Source organism: Polypterus senegalus, chromosome 11 (assembly GCF_016835505.1).
Source record: "Polypterus senegalus isolate Bchr_013 chromosome 11, ASM1683550v1, whole genome shotgun sequence".
NCBI classification, from domain to species: Eukaryota; Metazoa; Chordata; class Cladistia; order Polypteriformes; family Polypteridae; genus Polypterus; species Polypterus senegalus.
Window position 1 is genome coordinate 32,741,206 of NC_053164.1, and position 15,956 is coordinate 32,757,161.

At 38.8% G+C, this 15,956-nt stretch overlaps 1 long non-coding RNA gene across 3 annotated transcripts; it reads left to right on the forward strand.

Annotated features, from left to right (window-relative positions):
• The first annotated feature begins 116 nt into the window (after positions 1–116).
• Positions 117–15,645, forward strand: LOC120538811. Of its 3 annotated transcripts, none has more exons than XR_005635522.1 (4): positions 145–414; positions 653–700; positions 14,844–14,894; positions 14,970–15,645. It is a non-coding gene; the product is annotated as an uncharacterized LOC120538811 (long non-coding RNA). The 3 variants fall into 3 exon arrangements; XR_005635520.1 differs by lacking the exon at positions 653–700 and adding an exon at positions 10,197–10,255; XR_005635521.1 differs by lacking the exon at positions 653–700 and having other exon boundaries at positions 117–414.
• Positions 15,646–15,956: the final 311 nt, after the last annotated feature.

Genomic DNA, 15,956 nt, shown 5'->3' on the forward strand with positions numbered 1-15,956 from the left:
ATCTGCGGCCGCCATTTTGGCTCTTATACCTTTCAGCGCCGCCGTACTCGACCGATTTACACAGATCCATAATGGCAACAGTTTCATATTACCCAGCCTCTCCAGGAACTGGCCAATCACGAGGAAACTTCGAACTTATATTTTCACCAATGAGAGAGCGCGAGAATGCCGCGGCCTTCCTAGATACTATTTGCTATTCAAGGTTGGTTTCGCTGAGGTGTAAACAGGAATTACTGACAAGTTCATACAGTGCGACATGGAATGCGCATTTAAAGGGGCGGACTTTTTCTCTGTAAAACTCGCACACGGAGACGAGGCCATGTCTTGGTCTTTTCGTGCAAAATTATTATGTAAAAAAGTGATAATCAAATCCCCTCACACATCAGATAAGTAAGTGAAGAGCAAGTAGAGAAGGTTAGTACAATTAAGATGATTTCCATTCCCAAGATATTTTTTTTCTTACCTAATTTTTTATGTTATTTTACACATCATATCGTTATGCTTCCGAATAATATAAAGTTTAAAGCAGTGTGGTGTAAAGGCTCTTAACAAAATTGGTCTTTATTTTATTATGTTTATGATTAATACAATATTAATGTTTGAAGCAGTAAGATGTAAAAGCTCATAACAAAATGGTTTTTACTTTACACAGAATCTGAGATCACTACAATGAACAGTATATGTACAGTCATGTGAAAAAGTAAGTACACCCCATGGAAATTGCTGACTTTTTCAATATATTTGAAATTGGCAAACAGTAGATCTTCATACAAACAATGCCTACAGATAAAGTTGATATACCTGAACAAATAATACATAAAATTGACATGGTGTAGTTGTTCTTATAGTTTAAGTTACCAACAATGCAGATTTGTTACATGGAATAAGTATGTACACCCCCACATTTATCCCCGCTTTGTATCTGAAAAAAAAAAGAGAATCAGGTGGTCAAGATTAAGTGCTAATTATTAGAATGTTCTTAGGGAGTATTAAGATGGAACCTGTCCTATTTAAACCACAGATACTGGGGGTCTGGTGTTCTCATTGTTGTTGATGTGTGTGCTGTCATCATGCCAAGATCAAAAGAGCTCTCCAAGACAATCAGAAAGAAGGTTGTGAATAGCTATGAGTCCTGGCAAGGGATTTCAAAAAATTTTCGCTGTCAAGTGGTGTAGTTTTCAAACAATTGCTGATTTGGCCAGGACTGGCTGGCCCAGCAAAATCATCCAAGAAATGATCACTTGATACTAAAAGAACGCTCTAAAAGCTCAAACGTTTCAGTGTGTAGGATTTGCAGGAAACCCTTGTGAAAGGTGGTGTCAAAGTGTATGCATCTACAGTCAGAATGAGATTGTACAAATTTGACATGCATACTAGGTACGTGCCAGCAATTAGCCTTTGCTGTCCAAAAAGAACAATAGAGCAAGATTACAGTTTGCCACTGAACATCTACAGGTGCCGGTCATAAAATTAGAATATCATGACAAAGTTGATTTATTTCAGTAATTCCATTCAAAAAGTGAAACTTGTATATATTAGATTCATTCATTACACACAGACTGATGTATTTCAAATGTTTATTTCTTTTAATGTTGATGATTATAACTGACAACTAATGAAAGTCCCAAATTCAGTATCTCGGAAAATTAGAATATCAATTAATTACAATGCAAAAAAAGGATTTTTAGAAATGTTGGCCAACTAAAAGGTATGAACATGAAAAGTATGAGCATGTACAGCACTCAATATTTAGTTGGGGCTCCTTTGGCCTGGATTACTGCAGCAATGCGGCGTGGCATGGAGTCGATCAGTCTGTGGCACTGCTCAGGTGTTATGAGAGCCCATGTTGCTCTGATAGTGGCCTTCAGCTCTTCTGAATTGTTGGGTCTGGCGTATTGCATCTTCCTCTTCACAATACCCCATAGATTTTCTATGGGGTTAAGGTCAGGCGAGTTTGCTGGCCAATCAAGAACAGGGATACCATGGTCCTTAAACCAGGTACTGGTAGTTTTGGCACTTTGTGCAGGTGCCAGGTCCTGTTGGTAAATGAAATCTGCATCTCCATAAAGTTCGTCAGCAGCATGAAGTGCTCTAAAACTTCCTGGTAGACGGCTGCGTTGACCTTGGACCTCAGAAAACACAATGGACCAACACCAGCAGATGACATGGCACCCCAAACCATCACTGACTGTGGAAACTTTACACTGGACCTCAAGCAACGTGGATTCTGTGTCTCTCCTCTCTTCCTCCAGACTCTGGGACCTTGATTTCCAAAGGAAATGCAAAATTTACTTTCATCAGAGAACATAACTTTGGACCACACAGCAGCAGTCCAGTCGAGATGCTTCTGATGCTGTCTCTTGTTCAAGAGTGGCTTGACACAAGGAATGCGACAGCTGAAACCCATGTCTTGCATACGTCTGTGCGTGGTGGTTCTTGAAGCACTGACTCCAGCTGCAGTCCACTCTTTGTGAATCTCCCCCACAGTTTTGAATGGGTTTTGTTTCACAATCCTCTCCAGGGTGCGGTTATCCCTATTGCTTGTACACTTTTTCTACCACATCTTGTCCTTCCTTCGCCTCTCTATTAATGTGCTTGGACACAGAGCTCTGTGAACAGCCAGCCTCTTTAGCAATGACCCTTTGTGTCTTGCCCTCCTTGTGCAAGGTGTCAATGGTCGTCTTCTGGACAACTGTCAAGTCAGCAGTCTTCCCCATGATTGTGTAGCCTACAGAACTAGACTGAGAGACCATTTAAAGGCTTTTGCAGGTGTTTTGAGTTAATTAGCTGATTAGAGTGTGGCACCAGGTGTCTTCAATATTGAACCTTTTCACAATATTCTAATTTTCCAAGATACTGAATTTGGGACTTTCATTAGTTGTCAGTTATAATCATCAAAATTAAAAGAAATAAACATTTGAAATACATCAGTCTGTGTGTAATGAATGAATCTAATATACAAGTTTCACTTTTTGAATGGAATTACTGAAATAAATCAACTTTGTCATGATATTCTAATTTTATGTCCGGCACCTGTAGGCAAAAACCAGGCCATCTGGAACAATGTGCTCTGGACAGATGAATCAAAGAGAGAGTTGTTTGGGCACAATAACAGTAAACATGTTTGGTACAAACAGAAGACAACATTTCAAGAGAAGAACCTTATACCAGTGATAAAGCGGCATGTTTTGGTTTGGGCATATTTTACTGCCTCAGGAGCTGGGCAGCCTGCAGTTATTGAGTCTACTATGAATTCTGCATCACATTAAAGTGTGCTTGAGCAGAATGTGAGTCCATCTATCATGACCTTGAAATTGAACCAGAAATGGACCGTTCAACATGATTATGATCCAAAGCACAGTAGCAAAACCATCCATAGCTCAAAAAGAAGAAATGAAGGGTCATGGACAGGTTTAGTCAAAGCCATGAGTTGAATCCCATTGAAGTGTTGTGGGGTGATTTGAAATAAGCAGTACAAGCAAGAAAACACAAACATCACACAACTAAAGGAATCTTGTATGAAGGATTGGCCCAAAATTTCACTATGGCAATGTCAGAGACTGGTTAGCATTTATGTAAAACACCTACAAGAACTAATTTCTGTGAAAGGAAGCAAAAGCCAGCGTCTGAAGCCAATGGTGTACCTACATTTTCCCCAGTAGTCCATTCTATTGATATTCCTGCTAAATAAATGATTTAAAAGGCAAGTTTTTTTATTAAAGTATTATCACCATTATCTGTAGGCATTACTTATATTAAGATCTACCATTCGCCTGTTCAAATATGTTGCAAAAGTCAACATTTCCATTGTGGTGTGTATTTATACACTATTCTATGTGCCCTAGTCATCTAGCAACTATTGATTCAGTTAAATATACTCATAACCAGTTAATAAATCTTCATAGGGGGGCACAGTGCATTGGTGTTGAGAGCTGCTCAAAAAATCTCCAGGAACTGGGCTCTAAACTCCCAAATTCCTTGGGCAGCTGGGCTCTAAACTCGCCACCTGAATGAACTTTGCACCTTCATTATAGTCTAGGCAAATATCCTATCTCTAGCCATTGCTGTTTTCCTCACAACATTCAAAGATGTGTATGTTAAGCTGATCACCAAATCTAAACTGGCTTGAAGTGTGTGTTGTTTTTTTGTGGTCGATGATGCTGGCATAGGCTCTGGCTCTCAGCAACCCTGTAGCGGATTTATCAGAAGGATGAGAGAACAGATGGATGATACCTGTCAACGCTCATTTTGAAAGGCAATATGATATCAGAGGCTCTGTCCACTAACAAATATAAAAAAATAGGTATAGAGCCATGTCCAATTAATGAATGTTGTACAAGTTTACAAGGTCATTATTTTCATGTGTATTAAGTACAGTGAATTCTTGGATATGCTTGTAGCAAATTTCAGTACTCAGTGTAACATGTTATGTACTGCATTTGACCTTGTCTTTCGGCAAATATTTATTAATACATACAAATTGACATCCTTCATTTTTACAGGCACTATAAAATGCCTTTGACTTTTGCCTTCAACACATATTAATTCATATGTACAAATTCATAATCAGATAACAAGTGTCTGTTTTATAAAGAACATTTCAATGCATAACATTTGTGACCTTATAAGCTAGTATACAATAATTCATATGTAAAGATCCATTACTTGTTCATTCTTTATGTAACACCTCTCGATGCCCACTATGATAGATAGATACTTTATTAATCCCAAGGGGAAATTCACAAAAATATGTAAAGCATTTTAAAAGTGTGATGCCTTGCCCTCTAACAAATACTAATTTTGAAAGTTTGAGAGCATCTCATACAGTCTAATAATGACTGAATCAGCTAGCAGCAGTAGTAGTAATAATAGCACGTATAACAAGTATAGTGGAATTCTTTCTTACATGTTTGTCCATACTAAAGAGGAAGGGCAAACCCAGCATCTGTTTAAAAATTACCAATCTGATCCTTTATTCTCTTTAATCCTGATTCTTTCCCCTTCTACAAGGTAATATAAAAGCTCTCTGTGCCTCTTTTTCCTCTTTCTTGCCTCTAGCCAATATGCCCAATCTCGACCACCCCCTACCCCGTCCATCTTTACTTACCTTTTCGTCTGGTTCACTTTTAAATCTCCCTGACCTTCGCTCCCAATCCAGGCTGATCATTTGCTCTCTGCTTTCACAGATCATCAGTCTTCTCAAGATACCTAATGCCAGCTTTACTCCATTCATCACTCATTAACTTGTCCCTACAAACTGGCTTGATAATCCTCCTGTTCTCAAATTTCCAAAAGAGATGATAATGAAAGTACCCTTGATATTTCTTCTCTAACTAGCATTTGTTCAGGTTTCAACCTTTATGTGCTATTTAAAACCCCACAGTGTATTGTTTCCCACTCCTTTTGCAGGCACATAATTAACAGTCATGTAATCCGCCATGCTTCTTCTTCTGATTTCCTTCATTATTGGTCCTAAAAAGTGCAAAATGCATGTTTTTCTGCTAAAATATTGTTAAATACAGTAGACACTTTTGGAAATAAATCAGCAAACATCATTAACAAAAAACTAAAGTCACATGGGATTGACTTTTTAAACTGATGACCGGGCTCTTGCCCAGTGAATGATGGGAAGAGGCAGATAGAACTGGATAACTGGCATGTAGATTAGGCAATACAAGCAATGTGTGTGTGTTTTGTTTCTTTTCCATTGATATTTTTCACTTAGTTTGCCTTTGTAAAAAATAGGTAACTTTTGGCTTCTGTTATGTTATGAACTTTTATCTCTCCTTTCTGCTTGAAAACGTTAGATTAAAATTTTTTTCAAAGCCTTCACTTATTAATTACATGGGGTATGTAAGATACAGTGGTGTGAAAAACTATTTGCCCCCTTCCTGATTTCTTATTCTTTTGCATGTTTGTCACACAAAATGTTTCTGATCATCAAACACATTTAACCATTAGTCAAATATAACACAAGTAAACACAAAATGCAGTTTTTAAATGATGGTTTTTATTATTTAGGGAGAAAAAAAATCCAAACCTACATGGCCCTATGTGAAAAAGTAATTGCCCCCTGAACCTAATAACTGGTTGGGCCACCCTTAGCAGCAATGACTGCAATCAAGCATTTGCGATAACTTGCAATGAGTCTTTTACAGCTCTGGAGGAATTTTGGCCCACTCATCTTTGCAGAATTGTTGTAATTCAGCTTTATTTGAGGGTTTTCTAGCATGAACCGCCTTTTTAAGGTCATGCCATAGCATCTCAATTGGATTCAGGTCAGGACTTTGACTAGGCCACTCCAAAGTCTTCATTTTGTTTTTCCTTCAGCCATTCAGAGGTGGATTTGCTGGTGTGTTTTGGGTCATTGTCCTGTTGCAGCACCCAAGATCGCTTCAGCTTGAGTTGATGAACAGATGGCCGGACATTCTCCTTCAGGATTTTGTGGTAGACAGTAGAATTCATGGTTGCATCTATCACAGCAAGCCTTCCAGGTCCTGAAGCAGCAAAACAACCCCAGATCATCACACTACCATCACCACATTTTACTGTTGGTATGATGTTCTTTTTCTGAAATGCTGTGTTCCTTTTACGCCAGATGTAACGGGACATTTGCCTTCCAAAAGTTCAACTTTTGTCTCATCAGTCCACAAGGTATTTTCCCAAAAGTCTTGGCAATCATTGAGATGTTTCTTAGCAAAATTGAGACGAGCCCTAATGTTCTTTTTGCTTAACAGTGGTTTGCGTCTTGGAAATCTGCCATGCAGGCCGTTTTGCCCAGTCTTTTCTAATGGTGGAGTCGTGAACACTGACCTTAATTGAGGCAAGTGAGCCTGCAGTTCTTTAGACGTTGTCCTGGGGTCTTTTGTGACCTCTCGGATGAGTCGTCTCTGCGCTCTTGGGGTAATTTTGGTCGGCCGGCCACTCCTGGGAAGGTTCACCACTGTTCCATGTTTTTGCCATTTGTGGATAATGGCTCTCACTGTGGTTCGCTGGAGTCCCAAAGCTTTAGAAATGGCTTTATAACCTTTACCAGACTGACAGATCTCAATTACTTCTGTTCTCATTTGTTCCTGAATTTCTTTGGATCTTGGCATGATGTCTAGCTTTTGAGGTGCTTTTGGTCTACTTCTCTGTGTCAGGCAGCTCCTATTTAAGTGATTTCTTGATTGAAACAGGTGTGGCAGTAATCAGACCTGGGGGTGGCTACGGAAATTGAACTCAGGTGTGATACACCACAGTTAGGTTATTTTTAACAAGGGGGCAATTACTTTTTCACACAGGGCCATGTAGGTTTGGATTTTTTCTCCTAAATAATAAAACCATCATTTAAAAAATGCATGTTGTGATTACTTGTGTTATATTTGACTAATGGTTAAATGTGTTTGATGATCAGAAACATTTTGTGTGACAAACATGCAAAAGAATAAGAAATCAGGAAGGGGGCAAATAGTTTTTCACACCACTGTATAAAAAAGATATAATTTTTGGGCGGAGTACTCCTTTGATGACCACCGTACAGCTAATGCTAAATCTACCTTTTCACTTCTTAAACACATAAGAGTTTGACAGTTAATAGCAACATTGTCCCATGAGCTCATCCTAATACTTTTTAAAAATTGTCAAGGTTTCTGCTTCTTGTAAATGACATTTTACAGATTCCTATGACTCTTTGCGTTACCAAATACTTCCTGGCTTCTGTCTTAACTGTACTTCCCCTTAATTTTTACTAGTGTCCAAGAGTATGTAATTCATTGTGTAATTTGGAGAATTGTGGTGGATCAACTTTATTGAGGCCTTTGAAAATTCAGAAGACCTGGATTAGGTCCTCATGCAGCCTCCTCTGTTCAGTAAAAAAAAAATAGATTTAATTCTCTTAGCCTGTCATAGTAGGATGGACCACTTAGTCCCCAGACGGACCTGTTTGGAACATTAGAATAATTTTGACGAGAATAGGCCATTTAGCCCAACAAGTTTGTCCATTCCTCAATTGTCCAAAGTTACATCAAGTCGAGATTTGTTGCTTCTCTCTGCACAATCTCTACTGTTGCTTTGTCTTTTTTCAGCATGGTGACCAGAATTGCACATACAAGTTCAGATGCAGTCCCACTTGGACCATAATATCCCTTAATTTATATTTAATCCTTTTTACAATCTAACATAATATTTGTCTTTTTAAGTGCTTCTGCACATTGCCCAGATGATCTGTGTGTACCCACTTATGCCACTAAATCCTTTTCAGAAGTAATTTCATGTAAGATGTCATTGCTTATTTTGTATTTTGAAGTTACTAGTAGGGTGCCACAGTGGCGCAGTGGTAGCACTGCTGCCTCGCAGTTAGGAGACTCGGGTTCGCTTCCCTGGTCGTCCCTGCGTGAAGTTTGCATGTTCTCCCCGTGTCTGCATGGATTTCTTCCGGGTACTCCGGTTTCCTCCCACAGTCCAAAGACATGCAGGTTAGGTGCATTGGTGATCCTACATTGTCCCTAGTGTGTGCTTGGTGTGTATGTGTGTGTGTGTGCCCTGCGGTGGGCTGGCACCCTACCCAGGGTTTGTTTCCTGCCTTGGCTGGGATTGGCTCCAGCAGACCCCCATGACCCTGTAGTTAGGATATAGCAGGTTGGATAATGGCTGGATGGATGGAAGTTACTAATAAATTCTTTTCTATGTTTTGTCTATCCAGGCTCCTGCAATGGTATTCTGCCACCTGGCCAAAGTACTCCATAGCCACTTCTAATGCTGGAAACAATACTACCACTACAATAATACCTATAGTCTTATATCTTCTAGAATTTTTTGTCAACAACATACATGGTAATATTGCATAATTTTATCCCATTTAAGTACTCACAAGTGGATTGGGCAGCCTTTTGGCCTTGGATCCACTTGTTTTATTTTCTCCAGCACCCTCTACAGGTTGAGTTTTTGCTTTGCTCTACTATTCTCTGATCATCTGACTGTAGCAGATGTTATTAATTTGGATATTGGCAGTGGAGACAGGCAGTGTCATGTTCAAACCCTGACATTGTGGGTTAAAATCCTGCTGCTGACACTGTGTGGCCATGAGCAAGTCACTTCACCTGCCTGTACTCCAATTGGAAAAAAAAACCAAGAAAAATACCCAATTGTATGACAAATGTTAAAAGTCACCCTGGATAAAGGTGTCAAGCAAATAATAAGTAATAATATTGGCTTTTACCACTTTAACAATTAAAGACTTACAAAGAGGAGATTCTTCAGTTTTACCTCTTTTCATAATTGTCATCTATGGGCAGACTAGGGGCAGCTGCCCTCCCGATCCTAAACACACCCTCTCAGCTTTAATGGGTGAAAATCGATTTTCTTTTCAAGGCATATTTCATGTTGCCTGCAGGGTCATTAAAATAAATAAGTGAAAAAATAATTAAATCCACCCAAATAAAAGGACATGTTTCTATGTGTGTGTGTGTTTGTTTGGTTTCAATGTTTAGGAAGACATTTTTTAAAATAGGCAAAACAAGATGAAGTAGGCAAAATATCAAATGATAGTAAAAATACCAAATAATGTTCATAAAATAAGAAAATTGCTCTCAGTGGCCTATTCTGGTGTCCGACTTTATTTGCCAGCAACAGGAGAGCCTATTAGGGACTTTCTTGCACCTGCTCAGGCCACATTAAGAAAGTTTATATTTGTAATACTAATAACTGATAACTTTGCATGTTAGGCAATGTATGCATGAAAATAGCAATGAATTGATGTGCACATTGGGAAACTAAAGCCCCAACACGACACTAGGCTAGAGTCACTAAACAAAGTCAATCCGGTAGAGACCACCACCGCATTTCCCCTGCAAAACACATTGACTGTAAGAGTTTTCCGTTTTTCAAGCGATGCCACGAGGAAGTGCTGAAAATGGGCACCTCTATCCAAAGAGGAAAGGGACTCCGTAAGAGAAAGGGATCGGGTGCACATTATTATTCCAGACCAAAGGAACAACCCGTGAGTCAAATAAAAACATGAGGTCTACATTGATGACTTGGATTTCAACCCGTCTTAGATGGGTAGCTCAGCTAGTGAATACATAAAAAGCAACAAAAACATATTTCATGACAGACATACTTACTTATGCTCACATATCATTGTGTTTTTATTTATTAATTGTCACTTTTCACAATACATTTATTTGCGTATTTTGTTTTTCCCCTACATATGGCAGACGTGAATGTGAAGATTGAATTCAGTCAAGTCACAGGTGATGGTGAACAGCAGAGAACGGTATTTGTTGAGTTTTAATGCAAGCTTTTCTGTAATCCCTTTTGATACTTTAAATTAAATCAGCTGTTAGTAATACTTTCAAAGCCAGAGTTACAGTCTTGTTGACATGTTGGATGTTTAAATTTATTTTGTCTAATCTGTGTCTCCTGTACCACGCCAGTTTCAGGATTGTTATTATTAGATTATTATTTATGTTGCAGCCTATATTTCTTTTGTCCCCTCAGTAGTTGTGACATGTAGGAACCCATAACTCTTTAATAATTTTTTACTACTTGTAAATCAAGGCTATACCTATGTTGTAAACTATGCAATATAAATAGATGTTGTTGTTGATCACCATACAGATTAAATATGTGCATTACACAAAGACTTTGATTTCCTTGAGGGTTTATGTCAGACAGGTTGTTTCCTATTTCCATTGCACCAGTATTCACCCTTTGTCTTTTTGATAGTGAGCCTACATTGAGGCTCCATGCAGCTTCTTTAGTAGATTACCAGGCACAAATGTCCTCCCCAGGACTAACTCCCAGATTTGGTCCCAGCATTCTTCTTACAGGTGAGGTTCAACTTAATATACTGAGAATAATAATGGGGGCGTTTATGGATGCTTTTTGTCTGATTAAAATTGACATAGGTAGCTCAGTATCAGGACAACAAAGTGAAGGACAAACTATAAAATACTGCAATGATTCCATTTTTTAGACATCAGTTCAAGCTGCAGAATTTTGCCTCTGTATCTTGAATTGGCAATGCAAGAACAAGAACAATGTAAAGGAGGGACAAAAACCAGTCTGATTACAACCAGCACACAAAAGGACAACCAACAGCGAAAACAAATGTGGAGTTAAAAAAGCAGCGACTGGGGGTCACATGGGGTATCCACAGAGCATTTCGATTTGCACAGTACAAGAGTCAACCAGCACGGCAGCTAAGCTGAGCATGTCATTACAGAGCCCTGCATTCTTTGGTGTCAGCATGTCAGAGTTCAAGAGTAGTGCCCCCTGCGCACAGCCTCTTTGTTGTCAATGTGTTGTTCATGTGTACAGAAGCCACATATTTCTTTTGGAACACAATTACAAAGCAAGCTGTGCTGAAATGTGGCTATCTCAACAGGATTCCTGCAATTTCTTATGTTTGGAGGTGATACATTCCAAAGAGAACAGGAATCAGCTTAGAAATAAGGAATCCCTTGCACTACATACTTGTAATTTTTAATTCACTTTAGATAAAATTATCAACTGAATTAAAAAAAATGAAAAAAGTTGCTTTGACTCTAAAAAAAGGTAGTCAGTCCAAATAATTAAACAGTGAGGCTCAGTAAAACTGAAAGTCAACAACAGAGGAACGTCAAAGACAAATCGTAAACCAAAAATCAAAGTCAAAAGGCAGAGCTTTGTTTTTAAATACAAGTTAATAAAGTAACTAGTACATTCATCCATCCATTCTGCTATATCCTAACACAGGGTCACGGGAGCCAATCCCAGCCAACACAGGGCGTGAGGCAGGAAAGAAACCCCAGGCAGGGCGCCAGCCCACCACAGGGCAAAAACACACACCAAGGACAATTTTGAATCCCCAATGCACCTAACCTGCATGTCTTTGGACTGTGGGAGGAAATCGGAGTACCCAGAGGAAAACCACACAGACACGGGGAGAACATGCAAACTCCACACAAGGAGGACTCAGGAAGCGAACCCAGGTCTCCCAAGTACAAGGCAACAGCCCTACCACTGCGCCACCGTGCCGCCTGTTGTACATTCAGTTTGATCCAATTTCAGATACCCAAAAAGAGTGAAAATAATGGTGCCATCTCCAAAAAAAAAAATGGCATCAGAAAGAAAATTAAAGATCTAAACAAAATTCTGATGGCAGGAATTGGATTCTTTGGTGCTTAAATTCCACCTTCAGGGAAACCCCAGAAAAGTTAAAAAGAAGTTCTATTCATAACAGAGGATCATAACACATGTAAAGGTATTGTTGGAGACCTTGTGCTGGAATTTCCCATATGTATACTGTATGAGGTAGCTGCAGCTACATCTCAGCAATGTGCAATCTCAGCTACCTGGTGCACCCAGTAAGATTTTCCTAGGGAACTTTGGTACTGGTAGTAGGGTGTTGTACCATGTTGGCTATTATGAATGCAACAAGAAGTGAATTAAAATGACATCTTTTATTGGCTAACTGATCAGATTACAAAATGCAAGTTATCTAGGCAGCTCAGGCCATTTCTTCAGGCAAGTATAATTTTTGATCCTCTGTTGAATTTTTCTTTGAATACCAAGAAACATGTTTTTCAAAATAAGAAACTTTACAAAATCTAGAAGAGCTCTCCTTTCTGTTTAGGACACTCACAAAGTGTTCAAGCATCTGTGTATAATGCTGTTTTTACCGACCTCAACTAAGCAGCTGTGGTTCATCTACCAACTAAGTCTAAGAGCAGAGATCACATTATTCCAGTGCTCACATCTCTCCACTGGTTACCTGTGATTTTAAACTCCCGGGGCCTCATGTATAAAACTTGATTATGCTAGAAAACCTGCGTAAGTCATTTCTTACACAAAAGTCAGGATTTAACAAACACAAACATAGAGAGGAAATTGGCTTAAGGTTACAGCATGTTTTGACCATTCGTAAGACATGTGCATACTTTTTTGGTGTTGGCATTATAGCAAATCCAGGTGGCAGGACATTAAATTGAATAGAAAATCTCATTTCTTTGCACATTTCAATGACAAGTCAGTCACATTTCAATGTAATTGAACTAATAACATGACAGTTAACTGAGGTGCTTTCTCAAAACAGCATTCTTCAGTGTTGGTCTAATTCATACACTTAACATTAATATTATTCTGTTTATAAAAAGGGTGTGCTGTGTGTTGTATGACATTAACTCTGCAATGGCAGCATTAGCTGTTTTGGTAGATATCGCCAAAGACAGGCTTAAGCAAGTTTTCATGAATCTCAGCATTTTATTGGCTCATGCTGATGACTGGCTTATAAGCCGATTTAGACTTCCTAGAGCCATCCACTTGGAGTTGTGTGCTGAATTGGAGCATACATTACAGAGGCCATTGTACAAAAAACACGTAATCAATTTTCCAGTACAGGTTTCAATAACTATAGAGTATTTGGCAATGGGGATTTTCAGCATGAACTGGCTGACCGGTCAGGAAAGCTGCTGTTATCCCTGTGCAGTGTCAAGCCATACGTATGGGATGATATACCTAAGATGCTATCCAGATACATGCAATATCCTTACAGTCATGGTGAGCAAACCAAGATCAAAGTGAAATCATTTACTTTATTACAAGGACTGTATAGCACAAACCAAATCTAACGATTACACTCATTTAATTTCTTGTAATAAAGGTAACACCAAGTCTTTGTTTTCATTACTTAATAATGTTACACAACACCTCCAGACTCTTTACCATCTCACCTTTACTCGACTGTTTTCTGTAATTTTCTTATGTCCTTTTTTAATGAGAAAATCCAGAGGATACATTAGCACCTCAGTCCAGATTCTCTCTGTATTTCTTTTGAACTACACTTGCCTATTCATTCTTTTTCTTCTTTCCAGCTCCCCACTTCCTCAGAAATCTCAGATCTCTTGTTGAGAGCCGATAATCTTTCTCTTGTTGTTGATAACTCTGTTGTTTCCCCATCACCTCAGTTTAAGAGTCTGGGTGTCATCCTCGACAGTACTCTCTTTCCAATCTCACATTAATAACATCACCCGGTCTGCTTACTTCCACCTACGTAATATTAATCACATGCGCCCCTCCCTCGCTCCCCATACCACTGCCATTCTTGTTCACAGTCTTGTTACTTCTCGTATGGACGATGGCAATTCAATATCTCCATAGGTTTCAGCTAGTCCAGAATTCTGCAGCTCACATCATTACTTGAACTTCATCTATTCACCATATTACTCCGGTCTTGCAGCAGCTTCATCGGCTCCCGATTAAGTTTCAAATTGATGTTAAAATTCTGCTATTAACATTTAAGGCCATTCATAACCTCGCCCCTCCATATCTATCTGACCTTCTTCATGTTGCCATTCCCTCCCGTAACCTTAGATCCTCTTCCTCCATTCACCTGACTGTCCCTCTCGCCCATCTAACCTCCATGGGGAGACGAGCATTCATTCACTCACTACCTGCTGAGCTTACTGTAGAAATATCGAATCATTTTCAACTTTCAAATGTAAACTTAAAGCCCATCTGTTTAAAATGGCTTTTTCTTTATGATTACAGTGGCTTTGTTTGGTTTTAATTTTATATCTTCTGTTTTTTTTCTGATGTTTTGTTTATAATGTGTATTTTTATTTATTTATTTATTGTTTATTCGGTGTCCTTGAGTTCTCAGAAAGGCACCGTGTATAAATAAAATGTATTATTATTATTATTATTAAATTAGCAACTGCTGATTTTCCTAATTGTAATTGCACACAAGGGGAAATAAAGGCCCCATCATGGAATTAATTCTTTCATTCAATCAATATACAAATAATATGTGATGCTCAAATGTGAGTCTGACTCATGCTGTTGTGGAGCTCAATCCACGATTCTTTTCTTTTATCATACAGTACTGTGCAAAACAGAATTGAGGATCACACTGTGTGATGGTTGGCATCTTGGTAAGTAAATGTAACTGATGGGATTACAATATATTTTACTGCATTAAAATACAATTTCCATGATCTTTCTTTCAGGTGATAGTGGGTACACCACAAGAGAGGAGATATAACAAAAGGCATTTCTGCAGACGATCAATCATAGAATGGACCGTTGGTTCATTAAAAGGTAGATGGCAGTGTTTGGACTCGTCCGGCGACACACTGCTGCACAGATCCACAAAGGTTGGCTGCCTTGTGATGGGTGCACAACATAGCCCACAAATATGGACGGTCTAAAGGCATCAGCACAATTGCAGTTCATAGACATTTGGATGTTGAATGTTGAATGTAAAGAGACTTGTATGTATTATAACATTGATATTTACTTGGTGAAATAATGTTGTTTTTATTACAAGTTCAATAAGAATGTTCTTAAAATCTCTGTTTTGGTGCATACCTCCATGTACTGACAGCAGTCTGGTCATTGTATGGACACACAATACTATTGCTGTCTCCACTTAGCTGCTCCCACTTTTGGTTTTCTTTAAAGGCAAATTTTTGTGATTCTCTACTTCAGTCAGTAATAACTGAAGTTAACATACACTTAAGTTTCGTTTTCTGCCTTATTTCCCCTATTATTCCATTGTTTTGTAATAAAGGGGTTGTTCAAGAACATGGGTTAATTTATATGGTGACCAATAATGGCGCACTGCACAATAATATGCAGTGAATACATTTGACTTGAGCATTCCTAGTTCTCATCCTCTTTCTCTGTACATTTAGCATTCGTTTGCTCAGAGGTTGAAGCACTTGCTGCTTCCTGAGCAGCTCTTCTTTTCTCCACTGTAGCGGCCCGCTGCTTCTCTTTTTTCGTCGGTATCTTTTCGAATTAAAACTGATTAAGTCAGTGTTTGTGTTGCAATTACTTAGTACATTTTCCTTAATTTTTCACTTAGGTGTTCAATCTGCCTCAAGAATGATTTAAGATATGAAGAAGTAGGTCAAGTGACAGCGAAGATGGCAGGGATGAGAACGGTGGCCATACGCATGCTGGCCGCTGCCGAGAGTTGATTCTACAATAAC